Here is an 8684-nt window from a genome sequence, read left to right as displayed (position 1 = left end):
AGCGAAAACTGGAAATTCTTCTTTTTTGCCTTAATTCGATAATTCACTTGAAACACCTAAAAACACACGAAATTAAAATTATTCTAAATCATAAAACAACTAAACAAATTCAAAACAAAACACAAACAACAAAAATTGAAAACACTTGGGTTCCCTCCCAAGAAGCGCTTGTTTATAGTCAAGAGCTCGACTTTCTCATTCTTTCATCAATGTGGATCCTTGTGGGGTGCTTCACTTCCCTTTGCCACCTCTTGGTCTTTCCTTTGGAATTTCGGGCATTCTCATAAGCATCTTTTCGGAACTTCAAATTCGTATATGCGTACTTGAGATGAGATGGTGATTGGTTGAGTCGAATGTTTGGAGTTTCTTCCAACACCAATTTTGACTTGTGCGCATTTACACCAAATTCCTCAAATTGTTCCTTGTGAGGTGAGTTGCTTGGTTGAAATTCCCCTAAGTAACTTGCACTCCATTTTGCTTTGAGATTGTCCTCTTCATTAGTCTTGTCTTCATGTTCATCCAACTTTTCTTCATTGTGAGGTTGCTCCAACACTATACCTTTCCTCAACGTTATGACATTTAATTGTTCTTCAAGATTTCTGACCATTGTGCTTGGAGAAGAACCTTGAGATCTCTCTGTCAATTGTTCAACCAATTGCCCCACTTGAACCTCCAAATTTCGAATGAACACTCCTTGATTTCTGAAGTCTGAGTGTGTCTCATTCATAAAACTTGTAGTTTCTTGCATAAACTTTTCGAACATATCTTCCAATTTTGACACTCTCTGCTCTACCGGTTGAAGATTCACCACTGGTTGATGGTTTGGCACTTTCCTTTGATTTAATTGATTGCTCCAAGACAAATTTGGGTGATTCCCCAAACCAGGATTGTAAGCATTGGAGAAGGAGTCATTTTGCAGCCTTTGTGAACTAACCATGTAATTCACTTGCTCGATTGTTGAGAAGAATAACTGGTTTCCATCTTGGCATTCTACACTCCCATGGTTTCTTGCACAAAATTCACAAGTTATAAAAGGTGAGTGAATAGAATTTACATTCATACCTTTCAGTTGGCTTTGAAGTGATGCAATTTGTTCAGATAATGTGGCGACCACATCGACTTCATGTAGACCCATTGTTCTCTTCGGCATTGCTCTCTCATTAGGTCTTTGATAGTTATTGTTGGCCATCACTTCAAGCAATTCATAAGCATCTTCTAGGGTCTTGTTATTTAAGGCTCTGCCTGCTGCCACATCTACCATAGTTTGAATATTTGGTAGCAACCCATTGTAAATTGTTTGGACTTGTATCCAAAACGGTAGACCATGATGTGGACATTTCCTTAACAACTCCGTGTACCTCTCCCAAGCTTCATATAGTGATTCATCATTGCCTTGCATGAAAGAGATAATGTTGTTTCTCATTTCTGCCGCTTTCTCTGGTGGGAAGTATTTTGCAAGAAACTTTTGAGCTAATCCGTCCCATGTGGTGATTGTTCCAGCTGGGTGTGACATAAGCCAACCTTTGCCTTATGTCTCAGTGAAAATGAGAACAATCTTAGCCTAATTGCATCATCAGTCATTCCATTAACCTTGAATGTGTCACATATCTCTAGAAAGCTAGTGATATGCAAAATTGGATCCTCATATGAATTTCCACCAAATTGGACTAACTGTTGGATAATCTGAATTATTGTCAGCTTAATCTCAAAGTTCACTGCAACAGGTGGCCTTGTAATGCCATAATTGCATTCTTGCACAATTGGTATGGCATAATCCATCAACGTTCTATGTACTTCTGCCATGATCTCCACATGCACTACAAGAAACAATTAATCAACCTTAACTACAAAATAAAAATAAAAACTACAAACAAAAGAACTCAAGCTTAAGACTATACAATATTTACGATTAACTACAAAGATGAAATAAAAGCTTCAATTTAGCTCTACACTAGATACTATCAATATTAATAATCAACTATCCCTAGCAACGGTGCCAAAAACTTGATGCGTTGTTACTACAACATGCAATATAGCAAGTGCACTAGTCGCAAAAGAGTAATAAAGTGATGAGTGAGTATCGTTTCCACGAGGATAGTGTTACTAATTACCGATTTCTCTAGTTTAAGTCCTAATTGAAGAAACAATAAATTGGATTGATGGAAAATTAATGAACTAAATACAAATTAACAAAATATAAATGAATGATAATGAAATTAAAGTAAAACCCAACAACTTAACTAATTAAATAATGCTAAAAAATGCTAGGGTGTTGATTTCACCTAGATACGCTAACCCAAATCATAGAATTTATTACCAAAGTTCTAATTCCTTGATTGAAAATCGAATTCCCTAAGTTGTAAAACATACCTTCTCAGGCTACATTTCCCTACTTATCCCTATTAAGCTTCCGCACCCAACAAAATGAAGATTAATAGTTCAAAGTCTTTTAAGCTTTTTGAAATTCTATCTAGATTTCATAGATCGCTAAACCTATCTCTAGCGTTTGCTTAATCTACGGTATTTATCCCAAGAGGCACAATCACAAATCACTTCTCAGTCTCATTGTGAACAACACACATTTGAATGGTGATCAAGCATCCAAAAGTCATTAAGCAAAGAGATAAACACTCAATCATGAAATTAAAACTCAAAGTAAATCAATTCATAGAAATTTGAATCATTGTATCAAGGTTACATCAAACCCTAACTAAACAACTCAGTTCATACTCAAAAACGAAATAAAATAACAAAAACAAACTGAATCAAGATTCATCATAGAAAAACAAGCAAAAGATTGAGAAATCTTCTCTAATTTGAAGCCCAAATCTTCAATAATCTTCTCCTTCCATGAGCTGCCTCCCAAATGACGAACCAAGACCCTTTTTCTTTCCTATTCGTCCTAATTTATACCTCTCTCACTTAAGGAACAAGCCATAGCAAGCCAAAATGCGTCATTTTATTTTTCACCTCTGTTGCAGTTTTGCCAAATTTGAGCATGATAGAATCTGAATCTGAAAAAGTGTTAAACATATGAATTATATCCCTTTAAATTATATTTCTACTAGTTCAAGAATCAGCACAATCGGAGGTCTACAGCTCAAGTTATGGCACAAATACTGAAGCACGTCCAAAGATGTTTTTCTTCAGTTCCCAGCGTATTGTTCACGACGTCAAGCTAAGTTTTCACCCCTGTCCAGTTAGAATTAGGAAAAACCCAAAACATGAAAGTTGTATCTCTACTTCTTAGCTTTCCAAAGCTTCTAAAATCAGGTCATTCTGAGTTTCCAATCTCAAGTTATGCAATTTACGCTCAAAACTGTCATTTATGCTAAAAATCATCGTTTAGGCCTACAAAGACAAATTAATAGAATTAGGTAGCAATTACGACCCAAATTGTATGAGAAGTATCCTAAATCCTATTGAAATTCAATGAAAAATCATAGGGAAAAATAGGGTTATCACCCGATAGTATTCCTGTTCGGTTTATAGAGGCCCCAAGCGTTAGCTCAACCGAACAGGCCATGAATGCGGCATAATCAGTTTCCTGGATGACTTTTATTGTTCAGTATCTCAGAGATGAGACCTTGCCCAATGATAAGGTCGAAGAAAGGGTCCAGCGAATAAGAGCTGCTCGTTACACACTTATCGAAGACCAACTATACAAGCGAGGGTTCAGCACCCCTCTTCTCCGATATGTAACTGGCGAAGAAGCAGACTACATCATGAGAGAGATACATGAAGGGATCTGCGGCAATCATGCGGCCGCACGATCTCTCACCAACAAAGTTGTTCGTCAAGGGTATTACTGGCCCTGGATTCAAGAGGACACTTACAACTTTGTTAAGAGGTGTGACAAGTGCCAGTGGTTCAGAAACATGCCGCGAGCTCCTTCCCACCAGCTGATAACCATGACCAGCCCCTGGCCATTCTCCATGTGGGGAATCGATCTCATCAATCCCATGCCAGTTGGTAGAGGGGGAGTTAAGTATGCGGTGGTCACAGTAGACTATTTGCCAAATGGGTCGAAGCAAAGCCATTAGCTGTGATCACCACCAAAAAGCTCAAGGACTTCGTCTTCAGGAACATCTTGTGCCGCTATGCGATTCCTCATACCCTTATATCTAGTAACGGAAAACAGTTCGATAACAAGGAATTCAAGCAGTTCTGCGATGAGCTGGGTATTCATAAAAAATTTGCCTCAATCACAAGGCCGCAAGCAAATGGTCAAGTTGAAGCCGTCAACAAAACCATCAAGCACACTCTGAAGGCCAAACTTGGTGCAGCAAAAGGAAATTGGGCTGACAACCTCCCCGAAGTCTTATGGGCATACAAGACAACTCCGAGAACCTCTACCTCAGAAACTCCCTTTTCGCTAGCCTATGGCTGCGAAGCAATGATCTCTGTAGAGGTAGGGACCAGTTCACTTTGGAGAGACCTATTCAACGAAGCCGACAATGAGACGCTTATGCGCGTAAGTTTGGATTTAGTTGAGGAACATTGCAACAAGGCTTAGCTAAGAATATCAGCCTATCAGCAACGCGCAAAGAGGTTCTTCGATGCTAAGGTCAGAAAAAGAGACTTCCAGGTCGGCGACCTCGTTCCAAAAGAAGTTCTTCTCGGTACTCGAGAACCAAGTGCAGGAGTTTTGGGTCAGAATTAGGAAGGCCCATACCGCATCGCTTAAGTGATAAGACCGGGGACTTATCATCTCAAAAGGCTGAATGGTTCCGAAGTACCACGAGCTTGGAATGCTGAACATCTCCTACCATATTACCAGTAATTCCGAACTCAAGTTTTCCTTGTAAAACTTTTTTCTCCTTGTAAACAAGTGTTAATTCTGTTCTTTTGTAATAATCTTTCCATGTGTAATTCTGTTCGCATAAACCTGTTATAATTATGTTCGCATAGACTTGTTTCAATGTTATAAACATTTAGAATGCAATCTCATGTATAACATAGGGTACCAAAATTGTAAGTGCTTGAGAGATTAGATGCATTTCATTAATAAAAAGGGAAGTACAGCGAGCAGGGAAGAATTCCAAAAAAAATGAAAATGGGCTCAGTGGCCTTCATCCTCATTTCCCGGAGGTGCGACCTCATCATCCCCAGGCTGATCACCATCCACCTAGCCAGTTGCAGGCTCCTCGGGGCATATCCCCAAGGCTCTCCTTGATCAAGTCCTCGGGCGGCCTTCGCTGCATCCTCATCGCCAATCCATGTCATAAATACGAGAGTTTCCCGCCATTCCTCTGGGAGGTCGGACATATCAATCTCCAGATTCCTCGGCCGCAAGGCATAGATGGACTCAATCGCCCATTTAGCAGCCTTTGACTCAATCTCCACTGCTTGGTTCTGCATCTCTTTGGTCAGTGAAGTAACTCTTCACTGACTTGCTTAGAGTTCGACCTCAAGTGCCTACCTTTGCTTCTCGGAGGCCTCGCAAGGCTCGCCCCTCTCCTGCTCTACTCGTAAGGCCCGCTGAGAGGTCGTTTTGAGCTCTTGGTCTTTTTTGTCGACCTCTTTGGAGAGTCTAGCTACGGTCCTCTAGAGCTCCTTTATCTCCTCCCCGTGCTTCTTGAGCTCGGCCTTTTGAAAATCCACCGTGTGAAGAGCGACATTCCTCTCACTCAGGTACTGGTTCGCCGATCCGGTGGATAGCTCATTCTCTACCTCAGCAGCCTCCAAGTCCTGCCTAAGTCAAGCGTTCTCCTCCCTCATCTCAACCTCTCCCTCAGCAGCCCCCAGCCGGACCCTTTGCAGGGACAGTTGCATGGAGAGTAAAGCCTGCGAACAAAAAGAATAACAAGTCAGTTTCCTACTGAAAAGAATAAAAGTGGTCCTCGCCGAGGATAGCTTGTTTCACCTTGCTCAGGTGCTGGATGGACGTAGACATCAAGTCCATGTGATTAAAATTCATTAACTCCTCAAACGCCTCCGCAAGTCCGCACTCCAGTAGGGTGAAGACCATCGGCTGCAAGTGATCCGGGAGTTGTCCCATCGAATCCAGTACCGGAGTGTCCTTGTCCGTGCCTCTAACAAGGGGTGTGTCGCCTGTCGGTTCCTTGCCTGGTTTCCTCCCAAGGCTCGCGACCTCCCTTTCCCCTACTCGAGGTGCTCCCGGAGCAGTGGAAATGCCGGGCTGCGACCTCTCGGGCTGAATACCCAGGTCCTCCAGTTCGGACTTTGATTCTTTGGTCCGAATTTGTCACCTCTTCTTGGGCTGTTGGGCCATTGTTTTTTGCCTCGGGCGAGTAGCCAAAGGCTGGGAAGAGCCTATAAGTCCGGCCGGAGTGCCAGCTGAAGGTTGGGGAGCCCCAATAGGTTGTGCCAGAGCTTCCGATGTTGCCCCTCCAGCGGGGGGACCGCTAGAAGCATCTCTTGTCAGTCTAACAGTGCTCACTCGAGGGAAAGTGAATTGCCTTCGTCGTGGTGACCTGGGCACCTTCAGAGGCATGGGTGTTGCACGTGAACGTCGTTAGTAAAAATAGTTCATTACATACACAACTGAGAAAAACCTAGGTAACGAAACTTACTCGATGGGGGTTCTAAGGTCGCTTTCGAGTTGAAGAAATTGTACTTCCGCAAATTCTCTATCGTCACGAGCAATCTAGCATCACGACTTGCTTTGGGCAGGAAGCCAAATGTGGTAATTCTATCTGGGTCACCAAGGAGTTCCAAACTGGTCGTTTTGTTAACTGCAAAGGAAAAAGAGCTGCAAAGACCAAAAGAATTCGCGAACTTGTACCCAAAAAAAAAAAAAAAAAAAAAAGGGGGAACCTTCTTGGATCCTGGAAATAGCAAAAGCCATCATAACAGAAGAAAAAGAACTTCGTCTCAGAGGCTCCCACATTACTCGGGTAACTATGTATACCCGCTTCGATGGTGGTCCGCCTAGAAAAGTAGTAAGAATCTTTTCCTTACTTTTCTTCAGAATGTACGAGCAACCGAGTTCCACTGCGGTTAGCTTGCTCAATCTACTCTCACAGTATGCGATGTACATCACCATTGCTATCATATACGTGTTTGGCGTGAGCTGAAGCGGCGTGATCCCGAAGTGGTCAAGGACCGACCTGATAAAAGGGTGGAAGGGGATCAACACTCCACTCTTAAATATGCTCTCGGAGATCGCAGCCAGCCCCCGTGGTAGACTCTGAGCTGTGCGTGTCCTATCTTAGAAGATATCCACGTGAAGAGCATATTGCTCTACTATCTTTTCCAGATCCTTGGCCGTCAACACCGACAGGATCTCTTGAAGGGGACTCGCAAGAGCATCCTGCGCAGGCGAACTGGTCCCTTCCTCGGCTCTGGTCATTGGGGGGTCCATTCTACTGCGGTCTACAAAAGCGACAAGCAGGGAATCGTTTAGTCCTCGTACACTATTTCGTACGATGACGTGGAGGAGAGTAAATATTCCCTCTCTTAAACCCCAAAAAAACCTTAACAAAATGTTTTGAGCCACCATCCATGGCTCGAACCCAACGAGAACATTTCGTCTCCGATCAACCACCGGTAGACTAACATCTTTTATCAACTATTGGAAATGAGAAATAAAAACAGAAAGAACGATTCTTACCTCTCAGAATATGAAGATGAATCCTTCTGCTTCGAATATCAAGTGCGCACTGGTTTGAAAGGCAAAGAACCAAAGTTCATGAAAATCTCTTGCTCTCTCTGAAAAGTTGAATATTGTGACATTGGTTGAAATGAACCTGAGTTTTATAGTAAAAGAAATGGCGCTTGGTTTTCCTGAAGTCAAATGACGTTTGGGCGGAAAAATGCATCTTACCGTTGATCGCGACCACGTGTTGCAGATCAGCGAGGAAGGGTGACTGTTGCGCTTCAAGAAACCAAATCATCGTTCTTTTCTATTGAAAAAATCAAGCGATGGCACGTTCTCCCTTCACATTAAATGCGCCTACATCTGCATTTAATGCTCTAATAGGAAAGTCGTTTCAGCATGTCATGCATTTAATGTGCATGGCTGACACTTATTGCACACAGGACACGTCTGTCAGAGCAAAAGGCACTTCATTAAATGTATCCGATGCAAAAATGCAATGGATAGCATACGAAGAGGTCGTTATGTAAAACGCTCTTCATCTTGCAAGTCATGAAGCGATGTGACTCCTTGATCTCATCCCATGACAATCGCGTAGCGACGTGGCTCTTCGACTTCAATATATGCTAACTTCAAAGCAACGCGATCCCTTGCCTTTGGTGAGAAGTTCCAAGTGCAATCAGGTCGTGAACTTCGAAAGAAGGCCAAAGTCACCGTTATGGCACTGATAGTCTAAGATCAGGTTGTTGACCCTTAAGGTGAAGACCATTTCAGGTCGCTTGCACTAGAGCGTTTCCACGACCTCCATGTAACCAGGTCGGGACGGCCAGAATCTCGACAAGCGCATCAAATCACGACATAATATGTAGTTTTTAAGGTTCGATTCTCAAACCTTAAAAACTAGGGGACTTCTATTATGCTTGAAAAAGTAGGGCTGACGTAAAGCCCAGTCAGCATAAAAAGTCAGAGCTTAGGTAGACTCGCAGCCATGCAGACGCAGCCATGTCGCGTGATGACATGAGCAGCATGCTTCTGTCAATGCAATGGGTGCGCGCTAGACTAGCCAGGAGCTAGAGAGATCCCACGTGTCTAATCCCTATGCCAAATTGCGTAAATCGCTCTA

The 8684-nt window shown here is 42.7% G+C and overlaps 1 non-coding gene across 1 annotated transcript; it reads left to right on the top strand.

Moving 5' to 3' along the window:
• Positions 1 to 1319: 1319 nt before the first annotated feature.
• LOC116112586 lies at positions 1320 to 1426 on the top strand. The gene has a single exon (XR_004125268.1). It is a non-coding gene; the product is annotated as a small nucleolar RNA R71 (small nucleolar RNA).
• Positions 1427 to 8684: the final 7258 nt, after the last annotated feature.

The sequence above is a fragment of the Pistacia vera genome, unplaced genomic scaffold, assembly GCF_008641045.1.
Source record: "Pistacia vera cultivar Batoury unplaced genomic scaffold, PisVer_v2 Contig663, whole genome shotgun sequence".
Classification (NCBI taxonomy): domain Eukaryota; kingdom Viridiplantae; phylum Streptophyta; class Magnoliopsida; order Sapindales; family Anacardiaceae; genus Pistacia; species Pistacia vera.
The sequence above is the reverse complement of the archived record's forward strand: the minus strand, read 5'-3'. Positions and strand labels throughout refer to the sequence as shown.